Raw genomic sequence first — 26,207 nt, 5'->3', positions numbered from 1 at the left:
GTTTGTGTTGACAGATAATCTCATTACTGCTCCTCTTAGTAGTTTGGTGGCTGTGATTGCTTTTATTACAGATGTCTCGGGTTAAAACAGCTAAGCCTATCTGAGCACTTGATTATACCTTCGGCGCTGAGCACCTCCCTCCCCTCCCAGGCAATGGACAGAATGCTGATGAATGTTCTTGACTTAAATACTTTTTGGTATTTAAAAGAGGGAAAAGATGAAAAAAGCATATAGTTTTAGGTGAATGCTTGCTTTGACATCAGAGGCTTTTAGACCCATTAAAACTGGCTGCAAAATGGTCCGAGCTGCTGACAGTTTGCCTTGTTTTGGACATTGAAGGATGTAGTTCGACGCATAAAATGGTGAACCGAAGCTCTGGCCTGCTGGGTTTTCTGTCCTTGCTGCTGTGAGGATGAATTTTGGTCAGGTCACGTCAGCTCACTGTCTTAGCTTTGCAGTTTGTAAAATGAAGCTACCAAAAGCATCCTCCCCAGCGTTGTTGTGCCTCTGGGCTGGGGGAGCTGGGCGATACATCTGTCCGTACTCCGTGCTGTGAATGTGGCTTGCGCTGAGCTCAGCGGGCATGGAGATCTGATTGCTGGAAGCAGACCTTGTAATGGAGCAACCTGCACACGGCTTTGGAACTTGACATTGGATTAGTGTTAGAAAACAGTGGATTGTAGCCTAGAGAGAGGTGGCTGAGTGTTGCTGACTCCAGTTGTTTCTGATGAGCTTCCCCTGAGCGTGAAGCAGCAAGTGGTGTTTGGTTTGTTTGCATCAGTAGGTTATGAGGCTGCGTGCCTATTCCAATAAGCCTTTCAAATGCGTGGCACATCAGGCTCTGAGCTGTGATACCATCATACGCGGCGAGCCTATAAAAACAACCTTAAAAATGCAGCTGCAAGGCTGTCTTTTTGTGACTGCATTTCTACCCCGGTATTTTTTCACTATTTGAAACTGCAGGGGTGGTTTAAAGGGGTGAGTAAGTTTGTGTGAAATGTTTAATTGCTAAAATCCTAAGATTGCGTGAGAATGGTGTGGATAAGCAGGCTGTGGTTCAGTTATCTCCTGCCTTCTTGGGAGCTTCTAGAAATGCAGACAACTAAAATTTGAACTGTGTGTTGGCAGAACTCAGTCAGCGGAGAAGCCGCTTGTTTTGCACCTTGTTATCTGCAGAGGAGTTTCATTCCCCTGGCCGGGGTGAATTCTGTTCTATGAATCGGAGCTGGAGCCACAGAGGTGTTTCGCTGCTGCTTCTGTTTTTGCTCAGGGTTACAGCAAAGGTGAAGGGTTTAGGGAAATAGCCATGGGACAGTTAAACACTTAGAGGTGCCTTTAAATACAAAATGGTGTAAGATGTAGTTCCCATTCCTCTTCCAGCCTTCTAAGAGTTTTTCCTGGGGCTCCCAGGCTGCCTGTTATGCCGGCTGAAGGCTGGATTTCCCTTGGACTCCCTTGTTCTCAGCCTGCCTCAGTGCTGTGAGGATCTCTTTACTGGTGAACTTGAGAAAGCACAGCCCCTCTGCCTCCCCATTCATGCACGATAACGTTCTGCCTGTGAGGAGCATAGGGGCTTTCTTTATGAAGTTTCTGAGCGGGAGAGGACCGGCACATTGAGAAGGTTTTGCTGAAGGTTTCTGCTTGCTGCTGATTTGTCAGGGCTCAGAGGCAGAGACGAACACAGATTAGCTCAGCGGGGATGGGGTTTACTTTGCACCAAAGTATGAAGTTAACTTCATTCCCAATAAGGAACTAGAGAAGGTCAATATGCTCTTTTTACCCTTCAAATTCTGCCTTGAAATATTTGCTTTATATTAATGTATAGCCATTCAGTAATGTACTCAATCAGTTTAAACCATTACATTTTCTTTCCTCTCTACCATCTCCTTTCTCTGACAAGAAACATCCAGATGAGAACCATATTTTTCCCTGAAAGTGACGTACTTGCTATGGTTTCATCCAGCATGAAAGCTTACTGTGATTTAAAGGAATTAGCAAGGTTTTTAACTACTCGGGGGCTTTGACAGCTTTCTTTTTTTCCTATAAAACTTGTTTTCCTGGATAGCCACTTACTTTCTCCCTTCTGAAAATGCCTATAAACACTAAAGGAGAGTCATAAAACCCTTTATACACTTTTTATGTTTTCAGGAAATACAAAATCAGGGTTTTTACTCCAAGGGGTAGTCATGAGAAGTAGTTTTCCTGTTTTATGAGTGCGTGCTTCAAGGAGCCAGATCAGGACCTCAGACCTCTGTGCAGTGCCCTCTGTGTTCTGCAGGTGCCAGTCTGAGTTGGTGAGAGCAGGGCAGCCGGCTTCTTCAGAACACACGGTGCATCAAAACCCATCACGCTGCAGAGGGGTGAGGTTGGGCTGGGGAGGTCCTTGGGGACTCGGTGCCCTGTGTGTAGAGAAGGGAAAAGGGAGTGGTGTTACTTAAATGGCTCTTGAATGGCTTGATGTCCAGGCTCTTGGATGGCTCGATTTCCAGATCGGTTTGTTTTTGTTTATTTATTTATTTACTTCATCCCTTTGGCTACGTGAAAGTTCCAGAGGTAGGTTTTTCAGGAGGGTTTATAAGAAAAAGAAAGCAATGGCCACAGAGATCATCGGCAAGAGATATCACCTAAGGAAATACAGCTGTTATTTTGTAACAGAAAGAAAGTGGTGTTTTTGTGTTGCATCTCTCACCAGCACATTTTTTGTTCTGTCACTGACACCACTTCTGAGTTTTTCACAGAAATCCTTTCTCCTGGCTTTTGCTGTGCTGCTCTCTATTAAGCTTGGAGGAGATGGGATTTTAGAGGAAAGCAAGCAAGTGGACAGATGAAAATGGCATTTGGGGAGGAATTGGGTGGGCTGGGATGGATGGGGTGTGACAGGAGGCGATCCTTCTTCCTGAGGAACAACACATGTACCTTACACAATTGATTTTTTTGACTGACACAGGAGCTTGTATAAATGCATTATCAATCGTGTCAAATGCTAGCCACTGCCAGTGTATTTATTTATCTGGAGTTTACCTAACAAAATGTGATGTTTTGAGCAAACAGAATCACAGAATTGAAGGGACCTCTGGAGTTCATTGAGTCCAACCCCCTGCTAGAGCAGGTTCCCTACAGCGGGTCACACAGGAGTCCGCTCCCATCGACTTGACTCCCACACTTGAGATCTTTATAAACAGTGCTGAGATCCCCTTTCAGCCTTCTCTTCTCCAGATTGAACGGCCCCAGGTCTCTCAGCCTTTCCTCGTGCAGGAGATACTCCAGGCCCCTCTTCATCTGTGTAGCCCTCCACCATCTTCACAGAGAGTGGTATCCTCCCCCAGACCTTTTCATAAGCAGTTCTGTAAGTGAGTGAGCAAAAACCCTGTTCTGGGAGAGATCTTGAAGGAAGTCCCTGTTTTTGATAGCTTTGGCAAAGTGACTTTGTTGTGGATGCTACATGTTGCTCTGACCATGGTGTAGGCATGGTGTAGCCCAGTTGTGTCTGCTTGTTAAAACTGCAGTGTCGGGGTTCTTTCTTTTTAATGGATTAGTGCACAAAGAATGAATTTCCATAGCTGATCGTATTGCGTGTCTCTTCTTTTAAGCTAGGCGTGCTAAAGATACCCTTTCTTTGGATCAGGAAGCGCCAATGGGTTTTGCTCAATGTCTGAATCCTTTTGGTCACAGGGCATTTCAAACCAAAATGAAGAGCAGAACCCCTACTATGGAACAGCAGATTGAGGTGTTATACTACAAAAATATTCTGAATAATTGGGGAGTATCCTTTAATTTCTTGAATTGAGAACAAATTAAATCTTTTTGTGTAAACACTGTATGTCACCCATGTTGATGAATGCTAGATGTGGATTAAATGTTGGGAATTTATTTTAAATACTTGATGATGGCATGTATAGCAGCATCAGCATACAAAGCACTGCCCTAAAGGGACAGAATGGAAGTTAGCTTACCACTTCCCGTCACAAACAAGTTTGCAATGTTTACAGATTTGTTCTGAATATTATAATTATTTTAGACTTCTGAGGTGAAATTGTTGTGTTACGTTGGAGGCCATTTTCCTGCAGGGATTGCTCACGGTTCTTCCCCTGGCAATGAGGAGGAAAGTGTGCAGGCTGTCATGTGATGCTGAAGTGTCACAGTGTCTCGGGGAGAGCAGCATCCCTGGATCACTCTCATGTGTGATGAGTCTGTATTTAGGGGACTTCAGCTCTGGTAATGCTGTCCGTGGGCACACTGACTAAACTGCAAGCAGCAGAAATTTGGCTGTGTGACTGTAGCTTGGTAACACGTGTGGCACTGCAGCAGCATACAGCAGCTTGGTGTCTTTTCTTGCATCAAATGGGGTTCCTTCTGCAGGCCTTCTGAATGCTGTGTGGTGATGTAGGTGGGTACAGCTGGCTGTGCCACTCTTAGCTGTGCAGCAGTCCTAGCCCCAGGCCTTGGTTGGAGGCCAGACATGGTGGCTCCTGCTGAACTGGGAGCTCAGGTGGGATCCGGGGCCTTCATTCTGGTCACCAGGGTCAGAGCTGGCAGTTGGTTGCCTTCTACTGCTGCTGCTGTGAGATTGACTGAAGCGTCCGGAGAAGCAGTGGTGCTTTACAACAGAAATCTGCTCACAGCAGTCAGGAGGGATGGAAACCAGAGATGGCTTGGTGAGGTTAGGACAGCCTTTTGTGTTACGGGGAAGAAATCTTACAAATGCATACAGGAGCTGCTTTTGATGCTGGTAGGGAAGTCATGAGGAGAGTTTGCACTCCTTTGATTGGGAGTTCTCCCAGACCAGTGACGGGAGATGCAGCGGAGTAGCAGGTACTCAGAAATGAATTCACAGCTTTTTTTTTCCCCTGTTGAAATATTGTGCAGCAGAGATGTACTGTGAAAGCACAAGATGGTTTCAAGAAGCAAAGAACGGCCTATTCAGCAAACAGTCATTGATGAAAAGTGAGGTTACTTTTAATTTCTCGTACCATAAGTATTTCATGTATTTTTCATCCTTAATGGCATTCTGGCTTGTTATAGGAATTAAGCACTGTGAGTTAAAATAACAAATCTGCACTATGCTTTGCTGGGTTTTAAATCAAAATGGCATTCTTCTTTCGTGAGCCCATAATCCTTTCTTTTATATAGTTTGATGCTAGCCAGCTCTTGCTTCCTGAGGCAGAACCATTAGATATCAAAAATATAATTGCTCTCTATATGAGTGTTCCTTTGTAGCCCATCCCTTTCATGTTTTGAGGCTGCAGCACTTTTATTTCTTTAAAAATATTCTATTAACTTCTTCTGAATTGCGTATCCCAGCCTCCATAGGTAACAGGTCAATGTGTTGTTGGGATACAGCGGAGAAGTGGGGCTTCTGTGTTAGGATTTACTTTCTGGTGTGGCAGTTTGGCTGGAAATTGTGAGATTCACAGACAGGCGAGTGTAATTATCCCATCAATGGCAGTTGGGAGTTAATTAATCTATAGTTCCCCACCTGGCATCCGAAGTGGAAACTGTTTGGGGTGATGAAGAGAATCGCAATGGCTTATCTTACACTTGTTAGAGTGTTTGAGATTTGGAATACACAGATGTTGTAATATATGCATCATCTTCTTTAGTGTATTACAGGAGTATTGCTATACCTCATTCCACATCTAAATATATGGGGGTGTGTTATTTGTACGGACAGGTGTTTTAAAACCCCAGGGTGTATTTTTCTTGCTCTTCTTTCCATTCCATGTCTGTAATTAAGAGCACTGCCGAGAACTGCACCGTGCGCTCCCCTGCCCATCCCGTCCCCTGGGAGCCGCAGTGCTGCTCGGCGTGGAGAGGGAGGGATTTAAGGAATTCATACGGCCTGTTCCCGAGATCAACAATTGCCAGTCTCTTCCTGAAGGTTAGAATTATAAAAGCCCAAATACACAGACATTTCCTTTAATAATACAGACCCGTTTTCTCTAGTCTGCCAGAATTCAGAGCGTCTGGTGGTTTCCATGGAGAGCTATATTTCTTACAAGGCCCAGCTATTTTTGCAGACTATTTTGCAATGTATTTGAACTTGCAGTCTTGTGCCATTTCTCCTCTCCTCCCCGAGCAGTGCAGTGAAATGCTGCCAAATTCCCATTAAGCACCGGCAAAGAGCAGGCTGAGGGCCCAGGGCTGAGGGCCCAGGCCGTGTCCCTGCCATCACGAGGGCAGTCCGTGTGCTGTCCCAGCCCTGGTGTCCTGGTGGTGGCAGAGATGGGGCAGCCCCTGCTCTGCACCACCAGGAGGATGCAGTGATGGGCTGCCTAGGAAAAGGCAATTTCACTGCTGCTCTGACATCTAATGACTTGTTCAGAGTGGTACGTGGACTGAATTTCAGCTGTTTTTTTTTTTAATTGACAGCCAAGCTTTCTCTAATTGTGTAATAATATATAAAGTTTTGTCTCACAAACACGGTTTGTTCCGTAATTGTCTCATCAGAACTCAAACTGCACTCCTAGTGCACAGCTCCTCCATTGCTTTCTTGTCATGGCCGTGAGAAGGGAAACCTCAGAAAGATGTGACTAGGCGCTCTGCTTGGAGCTTGTCTCCTATTGCCTTGGTGTTGTCCACTACAAGTTTAATTACTGTGTGAGAAATACTTTTTTCAAGTGGAGCCAAAATCTAGGATTTAAGCCAAAGTAAATTAACAGTTCTCAGAAAACCTGGAGTCCCCAAGCCAAGAATTTCAAGGCTTTTAGGCATCTCTGTGTTATTGGCAGGCATCGCGTGATGTCATGTGGTAGAACAAATGGACACCGAAAAGCTGAAGTCAACGTTGTGCCAGTTTAGCAGGGAAGATTAAAACTGATTAATTTAGGGAGGCCAAACTGGAAATAACGCATATACACAGAAGCAGTGGGGTTATTTCATAAGCTGCATCCGTTCTTTTCCACTAGTGGCAAATTTCCAACCTTCGCTCTTATTCTTGGTTGCCTAAATTTGCCCTATAGCTGTTGCTTTGGTGTTTTTTTTTTTTATGTTGTAGGTTTTGTTTTTTGATGGATTTTTAATATATTTTTTTTTAATTTAGAGGCAGAGAGACTGCTTGTTTGTGAAGCTCTGGCATTCTCTTTTTCCCCATAAATTGCCATGCTACTCAGCCCAAACTCTGAATTTTGCATAAAATAACAGCATTCATGAACTAAACAGGAAAGTCCTACTGGTTGGTGGCGTACGGCTGACATGCACATTTTCTTTTGAAGAAAATTGATGATGCTTAATTTTACCTTGTGCGTGCAATTAGGAGGACTGTGTATGTATAATTCAGTGCAGAGCAGGTAATAAGAATTCCTCTTTGTGTCTGATTTTTGCAACACATAAAGCCCTCAGAAAGGCACTTTTGGTGTAGCTCGGGCTCTGGTTGCTTTATCCGAGGCGACCACTTCAGGCACCGTGGGGCAGGGCAAGGAGGACACCTGGCTCCTACGCCTTTGGGTGCATTTTAGGAGCTGTGTAGGTGGAAGAGCTGTTGGCCCCAGTGTGGATGCCCCATGCCTCGAGCCACCTCCTGCTCCACATCCAGGCTCTTGGTTGCACTACAGCTCCATGGATCCCCTGTGCATCTCTTCCTCCTCGCCAGCACCTCCAGCATCTCATCTCAACCTGATCTAGTGCCTGGTTGGCAGCCCTGCCTGCAGTGGGGGAGTGGAACTAGATGGTCTTTGAGGTCCCCTCCAACCGAAGCCGTTCTATAATTGGCTGTCACCCACTAAGGCTCTCCTGTGCCTTGTGTTGAAGGAGCACTGCTGCTAAGCGTGTTGGAGGTAGTACACATCCATTGCTCTCAGTGTGGGATAAGGGTGGTGTGCATACTTCGCTGCAGTGGTTCCTGCCCTGAGCATCTCTGGTGTCATGCAGGGTGTGCAGTGATGGCACAGGTCTGGCTGTGCTGTTCAGACTGTGCTCAGTCTGCATGCTGGTGTGTGTTCCTGGGGGCATGCACGCTCGAAGAATAATAATAGTAGAAATTCTGTCTCTAATTTGTTAATGTCTTTATCCAGTTTAAGCTCTCGAGGAAGGAAAAGCAGCAAAGTCCACCCAGACCTATAACAGCTCTGCTCCATTGTGCCTGCAGGGAGGTGCCAGCAGGTCACTGGGATGCAGACCCCATAGCAGCCCTGCCTGAGTGGGTTTGTGTTCCAAATCTTGGGATGCGTGAGAGGCTGCTGTGGTCCCATTGGACTCCTCCATCCCATCGGCATCACCTCTTCAGCCTTGCTTTTTGCCTGCACACCCACCAGAGATGCACAATTTGCTTCAGCCAATGGGCAAACTGTGAAGTATGCTGTGAGCAAGGAGAGCAGGCTCCATGCTCTTCTGGAGCAAAGCAAGCATGCAGCTCTGGGTTTGGTCAAGACTAAGAAAGAAAGCCTCCGTGTTTTTATTTTTATATTTTTTATTTTTGACACAAAGGCATTGCTCAATACCTGTATGTGTGTTGTCACAGAATGCCTGTGCTTGGGAAGGAAAGCAAGGTGGACTGAGAGGAGTCCCTGTGAAATATGCGTGTGTCTGTGTATGTACATGTACCTACAACATGAGAGGTGCTGCTGCAGGAGTTAGCTGGGTGTAGCTGTGACAGAATCCACGGAGAAAAGAGAAATTATGTATTACAACCAATGTGACTGACTGAATTCCTTGTTTTGATGTTTACTGTGGGTGTCAAGGATGTATAAATGCAAACAGCACATTCATGAATTATTTTGGGTTGCTAGTAGGTTTCTGAAGAAAATCATTTGTAATGAGCTTTATTTATGCGCTAGAAATAAAGATGGGATTAGGAGAATATTGAACTGTAAATGCACTGGTGATTTTTGGCTTTTGTGCATAGCACAGAAGAATCTCATCATTTATCTCCGTTCTGATCTTGAATATGCAGAGCTGGCTGTGCCTTTTATGCAGCAGCTATTTTAGTTTGCAGCAGTCTGGCCTTGAGTCTGCAACGCGAGCTCGCTGCAGAGCCAGCAGCGCACCTCTGCGGGCCTCTCCTCACTCCTGTCGCTGGCTCAGAGGCTTTGCTGGGCTCTGTCACTGCACCGTGACCCACGTCGGCCCCTCTGTGCCTGCCGGAGCCCGAGCAGATGTGCTGTCTGCACAGCTCCGTTCACCTGCTGCTGGGCTGTGGCAGCGTGTGCGGCTTTGCTCTCTGGCTTCTCCAAGGCAGGAGGAGGGCTCGCAGGTAAGGCAGAGGGCAGGCGGGGCTGGAGCAGGAGCCTGTGTGGGCAGGGGAGTGGGTGCTTCAGCTGCATATCTCACTTCCCAGACCTGCTGCTGGGACTGGCGCAGTGTGAGGGTCTGGCTGTGCCTTCCAGGGCTGCCCTGGCTCTTCTGCTTGTTGTTGAGGCTTCTAGGCAAACAGGCTTATGGGAGGAGGTTAGGGTGTCAAGGACAGCCTATATGTGTGAGGAGCTCTTCTGTATCTGAGGTGATCTACCTATGGAAAAAATGGAAGTGTGCTTTAGCACCTATAGAATAGCATGCGTTGACATGTTGTCCCTGGAGGTGTTCAAGAAAAGGGTAGCTGTGGTACTGGGGGACGTGGTTAGTGGGCATGGTGGTGATGTGTCAATGGTTGGACTTGATGTTCTTAAGGTCTTTTCCAACCTTAGTGATTCTATGATTGTGTGGGGCATGGGCTAACTTGGTGAAGTCTTACCCTAGGGTGTGCCTGAGTTCCCATTTTGGTGAGGCCTTATTTTGCCTAGAGGGATGGATGCGTCAGATAATCTTTGGAGTTGTATTGCATTAGGAAATTTGCTTTTCTTCTGTTGCATTTTAACAGGACTATTGAACATCCTTCAGTGATTAGTGCAGTGGTAGTGCCATAGCGTGCGTGGTGCTGAGAGCACTTACATCCACAATCACAATTTCACACAGGTGCAGACAGCAAATATTTTTTCTTAACAATTCCAAGCTTATGGACTGAAAATGAATGTAGGTGTATTTTTCATTTGCATTCTCATATCTCTGTGCGTACTGTTTTTGGAAGTCCCAGGGTTGATGACAAGCCAGGTGCTTTGGGCCGACCCATTGTATTGCGTGACAAGATCTGACCCTTTTGTGTTCATGTTAGTAGGTTCATCACTAAGTGCTTTCCTTGCAGGCACTGAGCCTGGGAGGCAGTCTCTTCAGCTCTACCATAACCCTGTCCATTGAATGTGTTTGTTTTGAAGGAATCTGATGCAGCTTTGGGGTTGTTTTTTCCTGGCTAGTGTAATCCTCCCAGCCCTGATATTACCGGCGACGTTCTCTGAGCAGCACAGATTTCTTTTTTTCGTTTGCTTCATGTTATTTAGCCTTTTAGATTTCTGTGAAGCAGCCTTGCCCCCGTGTTGGGCTGTTAGGAATTAGACTTTCACTTTAATTTCGTCACCTTGAAAGGGGACTGCCAAAAACAAAGGCGGGATCCGGTGATACGGATCAGCTTACACCAAACCAGCATTGTTGCCTGAGAATATCTCTTGCAGCGAGAGAAGCTTGAAACCTGCAGGGTGTCTTTGTATGAAAAAAGCAAAATATATACTTATTTGTATGCATAGACCACCTAGGGGAGTTTCTTTTGAATTTTGCACTGTTTTAAACACTCATTGATGTGAGTGCTTATTGCAGAAGCAAGGACAAATAAGATGTACAGTAGCTGAAGGGCCATTTGTGTCTGGAGGTGCGTGCAACCGGAGTAAACAAGGCTCATTAGAATGAGAGGAAGGAGGAATAGCTGTGAGGACAGGCTGCCTGCCCGTGCCGCGCTCTCGGACCGCATGAGTGGAGTTGTTTTGCCCCTATTAATGGAAGAAAGGCCCTGCTTCTGTGAGTTGTTTCCTGAGCTACGTAGAATACAGATTTTATGTGATGGGTAAGTATGGGTTTGTCAATGCTTTGGGTTTTTGGAAGGTAATACCTGGTGCATTCTTTGTCCTTCCACGTGCTGGGGTGCAGCTCTGGGTGTGACTGCTGTGCATTTTGCTGGTTACAGACCATTCTGCTCGTGGCTCATGTCCTGGTTGGATGGGCATCAGGGCTCCTGAAGAAGAGGCATTTGGATCTAAGTTCCATTAATGAAACTGGAGGTACCCGTGGTCCTGTAGGACCCGCTGGGGCCAGCACAGAATTCCCTCCTTGGCGCGGGTGCAATGAAGCGTGCACCTCAGGTAGCGCTGCCTGTCTGCAGGGCTCGCAGGGTGGTGTGGAATTTCAGCGCCCGCCGCACTAAATTGAAGCCTGGTCCAGGGTGGGTTGTAACAAGCTTTTAAGATTGCGCGGTAGCTCAAAAGTGATTTGATAGATTCAACAGCAACAGCAGGGAATGTTAGTTCAGCAAATTATGACCACTAATGTGGTATGAAAAGGTCACTGCAACCCACCCAAACCTACCAGCAGCTCTTAGCAGTGCGCCGAGGGAGCCGGCAAGTTTTGGTCGAGTGAATGAATAGCCTCCGAAAAATAACAACCGAGAGGCTGGCGTGTGCTTAAATGCCTTTGCTAGCCAGGCACTTGAATTTAGAATTTTATTATCCATTGCTGCAGATTTCTGCCAACAAGCTGAAGAGTGGCTGTAAGCTTTTATAGCCACAGGTAGAAGTTTTCCTTCCCTATTTCTTTCACTCACGTCTCTAATAGCTGTTTCCATGTCTCAGATTTGAAATACATGGATTCTTCTTGAAGACTGTTAGGAGAAATACTGCGATGGCGTGGGATGGTTTTACTTTTATGTGAAGAGGAAGGCTTGGAGGCTCTGTCTCTGTTTTCAGCCCTTTCTTTTCTCCCTCCCTCCTTGGCCAGCAGTATCCGGAGCCCCGCAGGGATGGCCCCCACCATTAATTCCGGTCACTTAGCTGGGGCTTGTCCTGGGACAGCATTCCACGCGGTGAGGTCTGGAGGAAAGTGCTGACAGGAGTGTGGTGCCCAGTGGGCAGCAGCTGCTGCCTGGGGGAGGCTGTGGGCATGCAGGGCTGAGAGGCAGCAGGAAGGTACCACTGTGCTGCCGCAAGGATCATCTGCTCTTGGCCATCAGATGCTTCAGAGGTCTGTTCTTTGAATTGTTGTGAAAGGTTTGATTGTTTTTGTTGTTTTTTAAATGGACTCAATCACTATGGTTTGTAAAATTGATTCCTTGCTGCCTTTTCCCCAGAAGGTACCATTACACGTGAATAGACCTTTCAAATTCAGCTCCATTGAAAATAATGGAATTAGTCTGTGCTGTTGTTCCCATTAAGGAAATCAATCTTGTTTTGAAAACCCTTGTGCTTTTGAGAAGAGCAGAACTTGACAGAAGGATCTACCTTTGCTGGCCAGGGTCCCACTGCAGACATTCCTCCTGGTGGGCATCCCCCGATGTTCGCCCTCCCCTGTGGGGAAGATTTGCTGTGGTTTGGGAACTGCGTTTCCCTGAATAGTTTTGTGCTATTGTTCTTGTTGGTTTTTAATATAATTTTGTCCTTACACTCTTCCTTTGTTTTTTTTTTCTGACATTCATGTCATGTCGTAGACGAACAGTTACGTACTCCATAGTTTTATTTTCGGTAGTGCTACCCTCATGGAGCACAACTAGCAGACTGTATTTCCGAATTGTCTCCTGCTTTTCCTCTGCCAAAAATGCTGACTGCTCCTCTCTGCTCACCCAGGACAGCTTATCACTGCTAGTGGGTCTTTGATGGCCTCTTTCCAGAGTGTCTTAGCCCTTTTTGGAGCCAGCTCCTTGCTTTCCCTTGGTGGATGCTGAGTCATTGGGATGTCCTCACTGATTTGTTGACTGGAAGTGATGGATCCATGGAAGCCATGGGTTTTCTTGTTGGCACTCCTGAGTAATGTAGTATTACATTGGCTGCTTTTTTCTTTTCTTATTTCCCTATCTGTTCTGCTAAATTTATATATATATATATATATATATATATATATATATATATACTTACATAAAGTAAACAAGGAAGCTTCTGTAGAAAATAAATCATTATTGAGAGGGCAAAATGACACTAAATTGGCAGCTTTGCAGAAGGTACGATGCCTTTGATTGATTAGTTGTCAAAGAAATGTAATGTACTAAACTTGGTGAAGATTAAGGATGTTAAGATGGTTGAAATTCATAATGCATTCGTGTTTGGTGTTAGGTTTAGAGCCTCATCCAGAATTTCAATTTTGAAAATGCAAAGTATTTGTTTTGTTCTGTTCCTTGGGAGCCCTTTAGGTGTTATGGAAAATTTGAGTTCTTAAAAAAAACAACAACAACAAACAAACAAAAACCAGTCTGAAAGTATTTAGTAATCACAGTTTATGAATTAGAGAGAGAGGCATTATTTTTTGTGATTAATAGCGAGTTTCTGAGGTACATTAGACACTATTTACAGAAACTGAGCACCAGAAATAATAGTAGCATTATCCTGAACCTCGTAATTACTCTCAGGGTCCAATTTTACATTGTGTCTAATGCTCAAGAAATAATAGCAGCACATTTTTCAGCAAATGCTTATTTAGGTATTTAGATAGATACATGTACAGCAGGAGAAAATATTAGTTAAACCAAACAATGCCTTTTGAGAGGGTGAGCAATCTTTTTCTTGTTTCTTTGTGTTTTGTTTTTGTTTTATCTGTGTGCTTTTTCTTTTGTAGCCGCACGACTGTCTCACTCCCCCATTCCTTCTGGGAGAGAGGACAAATACCTGAGTTTTGCATGTGGAATCCCAGTCCCAGCCCTCCTCCATGCCCTGCATAAGCAGCCTTTCAGAGCCTTTCACTCTCCTGTCTCCCTATCTCCGGATGCCTGATCTGGCCTCCCACCGGTCTGCTTCCCCTCTTTCCAGCTGCTAATAAAGCCTGCTTTACTTAACAAAGCAGAACAGAAAGGAGCCAGCAGGCAGTGGGGGAGGTGACTGAGCCTCCTGACACCCTGTCCACCTGCTCCTTGACAGAAGACATCAGGTGTGCTTCTGCAGGTGAACGGAAACATGTCCTGCCCTTGGCCTAGCTGATGTGCAGCACACGAGCTTACAGCACTGACCATCTCGGCCCCTCTGTGCCCTTACATTAGGCACAACTCACTTGTCTCTATTTTGATCATGCCTATCATCTTTCTGCCAGCCTTTCTGGGGCTTGTGCTGCCAAATTCCATCGCTCCTTTGCTAAATACTCAAATAAACATCTTGATTTTTCTCCCAGGGAGACCTCTCTTGCAGTACCTGCACAGTACTGTAGTAGTTTTCTCCATCACCTCCCTGTGCTGCTGAGAAGGAAGACAAATGAAATGCCCCAGACCTGACAACAGTTAAGCTAGGTGGCAAATGGCTGTCATATTGACCACTGTGGTCTGCTTGTCTCTGTTCTGCTCTCTTTTCAGAAGTGATACCAGACTGGTCTTTGAGCTGATTGAAATGATGGTTATATTCTGTGCCTGCACAGCACCAGTAGCTGCAACTCAGGCTGTGGCACTGCCATTGTCACTGCCCCGAGCTGTGACAGGGCTTTTCTGCCTATTGTATTTTGTCAGAAACTATGACCTTCATTCAGATTTTGCTTTTGCACATTGCCCCGTGTGAGTGGAGGTGAGATGGTGAGAGCCCTGGTTTCCCTCGTACAGAACTAAGAAATGTTTGTCAAAAACTTTGTTGTGAATTTTGTGAAGTGCTGTCAACACAACAGGTTTTTGTGTCGTCCGTGCTTCACTTCTTGTTCTAAAAACATTCAGGATGAAGCTTCGCATTTGCATTTAGCACAGCTTATTTTACTGTTATCTCTGTGTGTAGAGGGAAATGATGCTTCATCTACATGCCAGCCGGCAGTCCCATTCCTGGCACTTGGTGTGCTGCAGAACTGAAGCACAGGGACTGCAGGGAGGTGGTAGCCTTGAAAGGCAAAGGCTGCTCCATGGAGCCCGTTCCCAGGCCGGGAAGGGAACACCCTGGTGTCTGTGCCCAGCGGTGTCTGTTTTCCATTTAAAGTTTTCTGAATGGTAATCATCTTTGGCTTGGGTGCTGGATCCTGGCTGACAGCGAGGTTACATCAGGTCAGGCTGGTGACCAGTCCAGAGTGGGTTTCCCCAGCGCTCCGTTTTGGGGCCGGTTCTCTTGATTGCTTTTAAGAATGTTCTGGACTCTGGATCTGAATGCATTCTATATAAGTTTGCAGATGATATTAAATTGGGAAGAGCTGTTGACTCCCTGGAGGCTCGAGAGGCCTTGCAGTGAGATCTTGACAAGGGGAAGGACTGGGCAATCACCAACTGCATTAAGCTCAATGAGAGGAGGCTGATGGGGGCCCACGACGGCCTGCAGCCTGCCTGTGCTGCTGCCTGGGGTTGCGGTGGCAGGACATGAGGAGTTCACCTCGCCTGCTGCTGTCTAGGCTGAGTTCATCAAGGCCTGGCTCAGAAGGAAAGGTCCTCATGACTTCCCAACAGAGCAGGCTTGAGATGAAAGTCACGGGGCTACAGTAAATGTGGAGCTCTAAGGTATTTTAGAACTGCATTTCAGAGTGTCACAGCTCTTTAACTGATTTCAGTAATGAATAATTAAAGCATAAATACAAGAACAGTAAATATTTCATTAAAATACTAAACAGAAACAACAAAATCTGTTGAAGACAAAGGAATCTTTGTATTTTTATTCTCTCCTGCTACCTCCCCCCCCACTTCCCTTTATCCCCCAAAGCTGGAGAACCCTGCTCTGTGCCAAAGGGAGTGGGGTGATGTGCAGTCATCACAGCACTGTCAGGGATTAGAAATTCCTCCCTGCTTATTAACTGCTCTCCTCTGAATCTTCCTTCTCAGATTATCTTGTGAGTATAATGATTCAGGTAATAGCACGTGTGTTCCTTCCCCAGAAATGTTTACAGACCTCTGTAAACTCGAGAGGCTGGGAAGTTTCATAGCTGGTCTGCTGAGGAGAGATGTGTTCCCGCTCTAGTCAGAAGTTATGAGTTCAAGAGAAGTTAATTAGTGGCTAACGTCAGTATATGGAATCGCACTGTGTATTTGCTGTTCAAATGAATAAAGCCTTTGCAGAAAATGTCTGATTAAGGATTTGAATAATGCTGGATAAATAAATAAAATGAAGCAAGTCCTTAGAGTCAGTTTTCTTGATTTTATTTTATTTTTTCCAATGTTCTGGACTTTTGCAGAACATAAGATTATTTAGAGGCTTCACGGTTAGAAGTCAAATTAGATGTTTGTTGAGGTTGTGTTTATTAATCAAGGCAAGTAATTATAAAATGCTGTTCATTTCCAAGAGGAATTCAAGCAACCCTCGCTACGGCCCAGCAATGACGAATAGATAAGTATGTGTAACTGGTAGGGGGAGAATGAGCATTCAAGGTTGATGAAGATCTAATTTCCACTGAAAAATGAAACCAAATCTAATCTGAGGAATTGGAAACAATAAAGACAATGTGTTAAGGGGTGTTTATAGGTAGTGCTGATCTGCACTGAAGTCTCCCTGGCCTGCATATCTGGGGGGCCTGTCTCGTATCTTGTCAAATGATTGCAGAAACAGATCTGTATTTCACTGCTGACAGTTCTGCCTGTCTGCAGCTACCTCACCTTTAAGGCTGATTTTCTTATATTCAAAGAAAAGGCACTTAGTGATTACGTGGTCATCACTATGTCACCTCTCCCAAGAATCAGAGTGGAGAACTTAGGCTGGACCAGATATCCACCAGACTGAAATCCTAAGACTGTTTCCAACCTGTTTTCCCAAAACTGTACTGAGTGGTGCCCGGAGATGTTCACCAGTAATTGCCCAATTAGTCACTGTGGCTCTGGTGTCGGAGGTCACTTGGGATGAAATTCAATAAAAGACTTGGCTGCTGCAACATCATATTTTGTAAGTGCTCAGATTCCTGAGTGGAGCCCCCAGATCTGAGGTAAGCGCTTTAGCTGCCGTACAGAGTGCGTGTGGAGAGTTTAATGCTGAACAAGGCAATTGTTTTTAGAAAACCACGAAGGTGGGAAGGGACAGCAGGGACAGTTCTCTTCTCCATTGTAGGGGATGGCTCAGAACTGGGGGGATGCAGAGGGCAGCTTCAAGCTGTGAGCACACGTACCAGCAGATTTAGGGGGGGTACCAAGCACGTGGGACTCTTGGTTCACCCTTTTTTGACTTGTATGCCTGACATCTGCCAAAGCTCATCAGCGGTGCAGAAGTCCTGTTCTGTGAATGGCATTTTAACCTGAGCATTGGGGTTCCTCCTTCAGAGATGTCACAAGGGAGTTCTGAGTAGTGGCTGGTGCTTGTCAAGCATTTCAAGATTAAATATGCTGCATGTGAACAAGTTTTTGCTTTTCTTGTATTGGACTTGGATACCACAGTGATAAGCATGGTATAAATATCTTGAGAGAAATGCTGAGCATAATAATCTTATTGATCTCAAAAACTACAAGATCTTTCTGCAACTTTCTAGTGGTTTTTTTTTTTTTTTTTTTTTTTTTGTATGTAATTAGTTATTTATGTCCCATTAATGGTGCAATTATGTTTTCGGCAGAAGAATTAGGAGGAGGAGATTATCATTGTAGTAAAACAGTGTAATTCGTGAAATAACAGTTAATGTCTTCCAGTTGTTTGGTTTAAGGTGGATAGCTCTGGGTGGGATTAACGCACAACATATGTACTGAGCACTTGTTGGCTCTGCAGGAGCTGTGGTTTACAGGCTAATGCTTTGTTTTATTTATGATAAACCTCTGCTTAGAAGACCTTTTAGAGTTGTTTTCTTTTGTTTTTGTTTTTTGTTTTAAAGCTGGCACTAATAAAGAAAGTCTGGAAACAAAGGGCCCTTATCCTTTAGTTAAGCTTTTTATGAACGTGATTTTTTTTTTTTCCCTAAACAAACAAAAAACCCTAATTAGAAGGGAGCACAGCTTTCAAATAGTGTTGGTATGGTTTAATTTGTAACTTGCTATTACTTTCTGAGTCACACCTGGTGAACAAAATGCAGAGTGCTTCTGTGAGATGTGCTGCAGGAAGGCTGCTGCTCTGCTGTGGTCTGGTAGCAATGCCATGAATGTTCCTGATGCCTTAAGAACATCTAGAGCCCTTCAGCTTCAGGTGTATGAGCAGTCCTACAGTTATTAGTCCCTCTGCTGATCTTTTGTTCCTCTTTTTTTTTTTTTTTTTAATCTATCACAATCTCTGAAGTGTAAACCAGTTTTGGAAACATTTCAAACTGGCTTGATTAAATGGTCTTTCCTTTACAAAGTCTTTTGATTAGCTGAGAAACAATATTATAAAGTTATCCCCCCTCTTGTGCAAGGAACAGGCAGGATTAATGATCGCTTTGCCTGCGAACGGTTTGGTGGTGCAACCTTGTGTGGTTGGAAATGCACACTTATTAATGAGGTTCCCATTAAGTCTCTTACAAATACTGATGAATAGTTAGATGCTCGTCATACAGACACTTTGTCTTGTGCCTCAAGAGTAATTGTTGAGCAGCTGTGCTTGAATCCCTTTCAACACAGTTGTTTCTTGGTTCTGCCTGAGGCGAGCAGATGATGCTCTGCAGCTTGACAAGGCCCCATCCCAGAGGGATGGAGCTGGATAAGTGAACTGACAGGGGTTCCAGTTCACAAAATGGGCTGGAGTGATTAAATCTGGGGTGGTGTGAAGTACTGAGCTCCTGGCTTCTTTTCTGTGGAGGAAGAAATGGCCACCACGTTGAGTGAGCGCTTGCCTGTTCAGGGCTGGCTCCAGAGAAAACTATCCATTTCCATTCTGCCTTCTTCCTCAAAACACTTAAGGCCAGTGTTGCATGTAAAAAAAAAAAAAAAATCACATTTAAAATATTAATTATTAGTGCTGAGAGTGTTTTGAGCCATTTTAGTATTCAATCGGCTGTAATTAAATACTCAGTGAACACAAAATTAGGTCATATATTATGTAAATAGGATGAGACATCCACTAGCTCTGGCAACAAATGCCTTGGAGTCCTTCAGGGTGTAATTCGGGACTGGACTCTTAGAGCCTAATTGGTTCTGTCTGACCCCGATTCCCTTCTCTGTCACATGCCCACCTGAAGGCAGGGTGAATGCCAGGCGGGCTGTTGGGGATGCTTCCCTCCCCGCCTGCAGGCTGCGCTCCGGCCATGTAATGTGGTGCCTCCTTCGGACACGAGCAGAGTGACTTCAAGTATATAAATGAAATACCAAAATCAAGAACTGGTGCTCAGCCGTTGGGCTGAACGAGGCTCAGAGCACGCGGCGCTGCCCGGGATCGTGCCCTCTATTCTCCCAGCGTGACATTTGATAACTTTTATTTTAGCCTACATAATTACAAATGCCAAACCTGATTTGGCTCCCTCCGAGGACAGCGGGAGCAGTTGCAGGTCCGTTGTTATTAGTCAGAACAATTACGTGGCTCTTCGAAGAGGAAAAATAAAAACTTGCAGCTCCCTGCCTGCCAGCGACAGCTCCGTGCTGCTGGGCTGCGAGAAGCTGTGTGCCGTACACATCTGGAGCCACTCCTTCCCGGTGTCCTCCCCTCGTTTCGGATTCATTGTGCTGCCTCCAGAAGTGGCTCTCCAGTAGCATCCCCGTGCCTTTCTCCCATCCCTGTTGTTATTTTTAAAGCTGAACGCAGGCCTCTCACGCACGAGGCACGTGGAGAGGAGCAAGCGCGGGCTGTGCTGCGGCAGTGTGGGGAACAAGCAGGGAGCTGCGGGCACCGCGTACTGACCTCGCCTGGTCCTCCGTCACCACGCGCTTCCCACCCCTCCCTGTTTTGTTCCCTGTGAAGCAGGCTGTAATTCAGAGCTGGCTGAGGGGTGATGCATCACATATTCCGTTTGAATCCTTCAGATATTCGTTTTCTAGACTGTGCGTGGCTCTCTGCTGCTGGCGTGCTTCACATCATGGAAGAAAGAGACTGTAGTCTAATGCACTTGGATTTCTGAAGTGAGACGGTGTCTCCTCTAGCCCCTGACTTCTGCTCTGCCTCCCAACCCAAGCACCCCTGTTTTAAAGAATCTCTTCATAGCTCCTGACTGGTGCCCTGGCAAGAAGCAGGGTGGGTTCACATGGGTAGGGGGAGGCCAGCCCTGTCCTTGGGAGTGAGGGTAGTGCGTGGCAGGGGCTGCTCCCCAGCCCTGGGTGCTGGTTGGGAATTGCTCTTTAAATCATTCAGTGAGTTTGTTGCTGTGAAGGTAGAACCTTAGCATATCCCACATTGGAAGGGACCCATAAATATTATTGAATCCAACTCCTGGGTCCTTAAAGGACCATCCAAAAATCAAACCCAATGTCTGAGAACGTTACCCAGACACTTCTTGAAATCCAACAAGCTCGGTGCTGCAACCACTGCCCCGGGCAGCCTGTTCCATTTCCCAGTGACCCTCTTGTGAAGAACCTTTTCCTGATGCCCCACTCGCCCCTTCCCTATCACAGCTCCGTGCAGTTCCCTCCGGTTCTGTCGCTGTCACCCTGGAGATACCTGCCTGTATGAAACCTGCTATATGCACCTTGAATTTAGGTGACGGAAGTCACAAGGAAGCAACTGCTTGCAGCTTGTCTGCAGGCTTGACTGCTTGCAGCTTCGTACTGTCAGGAGGCATGGATTTGGCTTATCAAGCGGCGCTGGGCTTGCTAAGTGGTTGGCAGACATTATAGAAAAGTGAGATGCTATTCATGCTGCAGTGGATAAGAAGTTGGAAAGCATTGGTTTAAGATTGCAAGAGGCTGAGAGGAAAATTGAAGTCATGGAGATAACGATCATTGGACCTAATGCAGTTCTTGCTGAGAATGCCAAAGACCAGGTTGTAAGCTGTGCAGAAGTCCAGTTGATGATCTAGAAAATAAGTGCAGATTGGGAATTATCATCTCGGTGGGAGAATCTCGTGGATGTACCGATGGAGAAGCAGAGAGATTCATTTGCTTGTTGCAGAGTGCTGGCTGTGCTGCATAAACGTGAGGTGAAATTTTTTCAAAGTGCTTCAGGTTGTCATAAGGGCATCGCGTTAGTGAAATGTCAAGCTAAGCAGTGGCTTCCCAGGATGATAAATCAGTGCCTACAGTATTGTTAAATGGCATAGTAACTCGAAACAGGTCCATACACTGCAACTCTAATGCTATAAAGCCTGTGTGTTATTTCTGTTGGGTTTGGGTTTATCCTTGTATTAAAAAAAGTACTGCTGGGTTGGCTGTTTGGGTTTGGCTTTGGCTTTCTCCTTGTATTAAAAAAATAATCAAAAATGATCCAGCTGAAATGCATATAGGGTACTCTGGCTGCTTTTTATCAACAGGTTATTATTATTGTTTAATAAATATTTTCCTTATCCACAGACAGGTAGATACCACAGCCTGGAGGTTTTCCTTAGGCTTGGGTCTTTCTGTAATAGGAGAGAGTTTGGGAAGGAAGGCTCACGGTCTTGCTGAAAGCCAGTGTAATGTCCTGCAAGGCCTGGCTGTTCACAAGTTTGTATCTGTGCAGATGCAGCTGTTTCTCAGTGTTCTCTAGGACTTCTGTGACCTGGATGGTTTATTGCCTGGGGGGCTGCTGGGTGAGCTGGGAGCCAAGCCCTCGTCCCCGGCGTGCTCCACAAGCTGTCCCTTGCCTCCACTGGCAAAGCTGCCTTCTTTCTGTCTTGCCATCTGGTTTAACTCTGGTGTGCTGTACTGTGCCACGTGGGAATACATTTCTGTACGCCTTTCAAAATGCAGAACGTCTTTGTGATTACCTGTGAGATTGCTTGGGACTTTTATGTGCTCGCTGTGTTGTGCAAGCTCGTAATACATTTACAAACAAGCCTCAAGCTGGGACGAAACTAGGTCACTGGTAGCTCAGTACTGGGCAGATGTTGGCTTTTCCTCATTCATCCTCTGTCCTCAGCGATATAATTGGGATGTTAGAGGTAGCTGAATGTTGCTGACCATAGCTAATTTCTATTGTGGGGCCATCAGAAGGTTGAATTTTGGAGGTCCGAAATGAGAGTTTTCCATCGATGGAGAGCGCGGGATATTTTGTCTTTGACTCGCAGTGGGAGGTCACAGCCTTTTGTGCTCACAGCTTTGAATCCAGCATAAACTGGGGTGATTAGCTCCCTTTTCTAATGAGTACACAAAGCTGATTGTGAATGAGCCAGTGGGTTCATTGTGAAACCTTGGCCTGCATTTAATCCCTTATGTGAGACCCCCTTTTACGCAGAGATAGCAATTGGAATCCAATTTACATCGGGCTAGGCATTAAATCTCCTTACACTTGCAATACTGCTAATCAATGAAATTGAAATGCAATTGCTGTGAGGAGCCTCTTCCCTTCAGTTATGCCACTCACTTTGTGCCGCAGCGTTGTGAGACGGAGCCCTTAAGTGGGAAACACTTTGTCTTCCTAATACAGGAATAAACAACGTCTCGCTTCCTGGCAAAACACATCCCAAGCGCTGTATAACAAACATGAGATATCTTAAAAGTCCATCAAGAGACGCTATGGTAATTTCATAGGAACGGCCACCTTGCTTTTAGTGAGAATTATCTAAATAAGAAGATAAAAGGAAGAAGAAAGGGAGCTTGACGTGTAGAGAGACACATGAAAGGTTTCAGGAGAGGCTTTCTGTGCTGCGCAGATGTATTAGCGGTTGAGTTTTCTGGCGAGCACCTTAATAGCAAGAAGAGTTTCTTCCTGTCTAGTTTTAACAAGCAAGGCTTCTAAAAATCAGATCTGGGGTGCATCAGAAATCAGTGAATGATGAGGAGGAGACTTCCTGTGCATTGCGTGGGAGCTGCATAGCTGGGATAGCTCCAGTGGGAGACATGAGCATGGTGGGCACAGCTCCTCTTGGGGCCTTCGGCCATCCGGGCTTCTGCTTTGTGCCCTGTGCAGCCCAGGTCAGGGACTGCTGAATTCTAACCCCCACCTATTGCTTTCGCTGCCTGCAGCCCCTTAAAATATTCATTCTGCCTTTTATTCACCGGTGCTGTTTAATACCTGGGGCACAACGATGATCTGGAACGCTTGTATTCTGTTACAGTCATTGTTTTGGGATTATCTAGAAAGCTGACACTGGGCAGGAAATTAGTCAGTATATACTCCCATTCTAACCAGTATGCCAGGTGTGGATATTTAAAAAATCATGAAGTAGCCTCCCCCAAATCAGGTGGGTTTTTTGTTGTTTCTTTTCTTTATTTTTTTAAAGCACAATAAACTGTGCTTGCTTTTTATTTCTCACCTGGTTTGTGAGCTGTTGGGAAGCACATCGGTTGTGTTTCCAATCTTATTTGCAGCTATGAGAGTCAGAAACATCGGTTTAGGAAAAAAGAGTTGCTTTTTAATACATCCTAAGGAATTTGTGAACAGAAGTGTTAGGACAAATACTACAGAACTTGCTGTGAAATCACAGGAGCTCCCGCTGCTGCTGAGCTGAGCAGGGTATAGCCGCGTCCCTTCCACACGCAGCATCCTGCCTTGCTTTTGCTAGCGCACTCCAGAGCCCTAAGGATGCTCTCAGCTAACGCAGCTCTTTCTGTCCCAAGCAATCCCAGTCCCCATCGGATGCAGCTTTGGAGCCTCACGGGACAGCTGTGAGAGCAGAGCACGAGGGCTGCCGTGTGCAGTGCTGCCTGGGCAGCAGCCTCAGAATCAGGGCAGCACTGCAGCACTGGTTGCTCTGCTCCGGCCGCTTCCAGCAGATGAGTGCAGCCAACCATGCTGCAGCTTTTCCCAGCCAGCAGCCATACAGGCCGTGGAACTTTAAAGGTGTACTTTTGGAGGGGTGGCGCTTTGGGTCTCAGGCGGATGGATGAGGTGTTGGTGTGTCCAAGCCATGCTTCATTTAATCTGGTTACATATCACTGACCTTTCCAGTCTGAGCCCTTTTCCTCCGGTCTGAGCCTCGGTGTTGTCTCAATTGAGTTACTGCAAAGTTGTCCGAGCAAGGCTGATCTGAAAGGCCGGGGGGAAGTTACAGCGGGTGCAAAATGGAGCTGCCTGCTTGCTGGATGGGCAATAGCTGCAGGGAATGGATTTGACTTGATCTTCAGCAGTTCACACTTATTTCCACATATAAATTAAAAAGCAGGAAAAAAAGAAACCAACCCAGCAACAACACATGCCTTAAGCTGCTGCTCCCGTTTTAGAGATGCTGGTTATCTTTGGACGAGCTGCTGAGGAAGACAGGGCTGAGCTGTGGTTACACGTGTAATGGTCACGGGCTCTAAATATTGCTCTTTGTCCACGCGTGCAGTCCTGACCTTGGGATGGATCCCATCAGAAAATGTCTAGTTGGCATTTCAGGCAAAGCTGATCTGCTGTAGGCTTTAAGACTGAGGGTATTTTATTGATTTGCATTTATTTATTTGTCTGTTTTGTGGAAATGCAGCAGCCTTGCAATAAGGCCAGATGCCCTGATGCAACTGAGCCTGCTGAATAAGCAAAGCATTTTGGGGCATTTGATTTTTGACCTCATTCTCTGTGAGCAAGTTGAACCTGGGCAGTTTGCAGGGAGCACAGTTTTGTGGAGAGAGGATATTCATCTTATTTGGCAGAGAATACACGGAAATCTGTGTGATGACGCCTTTCCAAGAACTTCTATTTTCTGTATCTGCAGGACTCTGCCCCCAAATCAGATCTCATCTGACTGATACATTTTCAACAAGACGATTCTGACTCTTTCACAACTTCCATGTGTAAATGTGTTAATGTTTTGCCCGGCACATTATTTCTAACAGGCTGAACTTTCATTGTGTTTTCGCAGTTTGGGTTTATGTTTAACTCGAGGCTTTCTTTACAATTTTTGCTGCCTGGTAGCCTTACGACTGCCCCAAGATTATAAAGAAAAAGACACCCACCCAGCCTGCCTGGTTTTGTTTTGCAGAGATCTTCCTTGCTCTCCCCAACCTCCAAGCCCCCAGATCTGAGCCCCAGGGGGAAATAGGGAGTTGCTTCCTCAGACCTGTCAACTCCTGTGCTTTCAGGATGAGCCTAATGATGTTGAGCCCTATATGATTCTTTCACACTTGTCTACTTCAATCTCACACCACAAGACAAGTAGGTGCTGTGAGGAGGGAGGGATGAAAGTCATGCCAGGGTAGAAATCTGTAAAGTGTACGCTCTGGGTGCAAGGGAGGTTTGGGATGAGATGCAAATCCTGCGTGTAGCATGGCTGGTAGTGGTTTGTTTGTTGGTTTTTTTTTTTTTCCCTGCAGTTTAATATAATTTTCATCTTGACACATAGGAAACCAGATCAGGCTTTGGGGGGTGACACAGAGGATAAGAGTAAGGAATTACGCTGGGTGCTGGTGTTAAGGAGGCAGGAGCAAACAGCAGGATTTGGGCACGGAGGGGAGAGGATCAGAGCTGAAATACACAGCACCCAGGTGGCTGCATGCAGGGGTTGACCTTTTTTAATCACTTAGGAGGCTATTTCTCCTAAAAACATGGGTCAGTATTTGTATAAGAATACAGGAGCTGCATTAGCAACTAGTGTAGCCCTTTGTCCAAGCGTTACCTGCAACCCAGCGCGTCCCCTGCCCCTTTTGCGCTGAAGATAGGCAAGAAGTGTTGCCAGGGTAGATCTTGGGAACAAATGGTGCTCAGCAGCTCCATAGCATGAAGTCTACTCATGCTTCCTAGTGTTTGCTTTTCAGCTCATCTGCAAGCTGTTTCCTCTTGTGCTTTCTGCTGAGGTGGAGGCAGCTGCAGGAGGGGCTGCATGCCCTGCTTCCCCAGGAGGGAGCAGCACCACGAGCCTTGTGCTGATCTTCTCTGTAGCCATGAATTCCATGCAGGTAGCATTTGGCAAGTCACACGTAGGTGCTACAAACATACAGAGTCACATGAAGACAGGGCTTGTTTGGCCTTTTGCTGCTTGATTCATTTTACATACGTATGAAATGCAGATCAGATGTACTGCAGTGTGTGTAAGTAGTGTGGCTGCCTCTTCTCTATCTCGTTTCTGCTCCTTATGGGTATCCATGAGCTAGTTTTGTATAGGGCTCTGTTTCTCTTGTACCAGAACAATACCTGAGGCCATCCAGATAGCACTGTGCACCTGCTCCTGGATAGTTGCAACCTGGGCAAGCGTGGTGATGGGTTTGCCTTCTGAGCACAGGGTCTTGTGGCTGGGACACGCATGCTGGATGGCGGTCCCCAATCCAAAGGGAGGCTCAGTGAGTGAAAGGGGTGAAAAAAAGCAGGATAGGAAGGCACAAAGCAGAGTGGGATAGCACGAGTCTTACCAAAGGCTTTACTGCTTCATCCTTGCTTTCTTGTTTCAAAATAGCTCTGGGTCTTCTTTGC

General features: G+C 45.9%; 1 protein-coding gene and 1 non-coding gene across 3 annotated transcripts in view; both read left to right on the top strand.

Moving 5' to 3' along the window:
- The window catches only part of KIAA2022 (neurite extension and migration factor), a 127,352-nt gene that overhangs the window by 26,783 nt on the left and 74,362 nt on the right, over positions 1-26,207 (top strand). The gene's annotated exons all lie outside the window — the stretch shown is intronic.
- On the top strand, positions 2,230-2,302 carry MIR1573 (microRNA 1573). Its single transcript, NR_035058.2, has one exon. It is a non-coding gene; the product is annotated as a microRNA 1573 (primary transcript).

The sequence above is a fragment of the Gallus gallus genome, chromosome 4, assembly GCF_016699485.2.
Source record: "Gallus gallus isolate bGalGal1 chromosome 4, bGalGal1.mat.broiler.GRCg7b, whole genome shotgun sequence".
Taxonomy (NCBI): domain Eukaryota; kingdom Metazoa; phylum Chordata; class Aves; order Galliformes; family Phasianidae; genus Gallus; species Gallus gallus.
The sequence above is the reverse complement of the archived record's forward strand: the minus strand, read 5'-3'. Positions and strand labels throughout refer to the sequence as shown.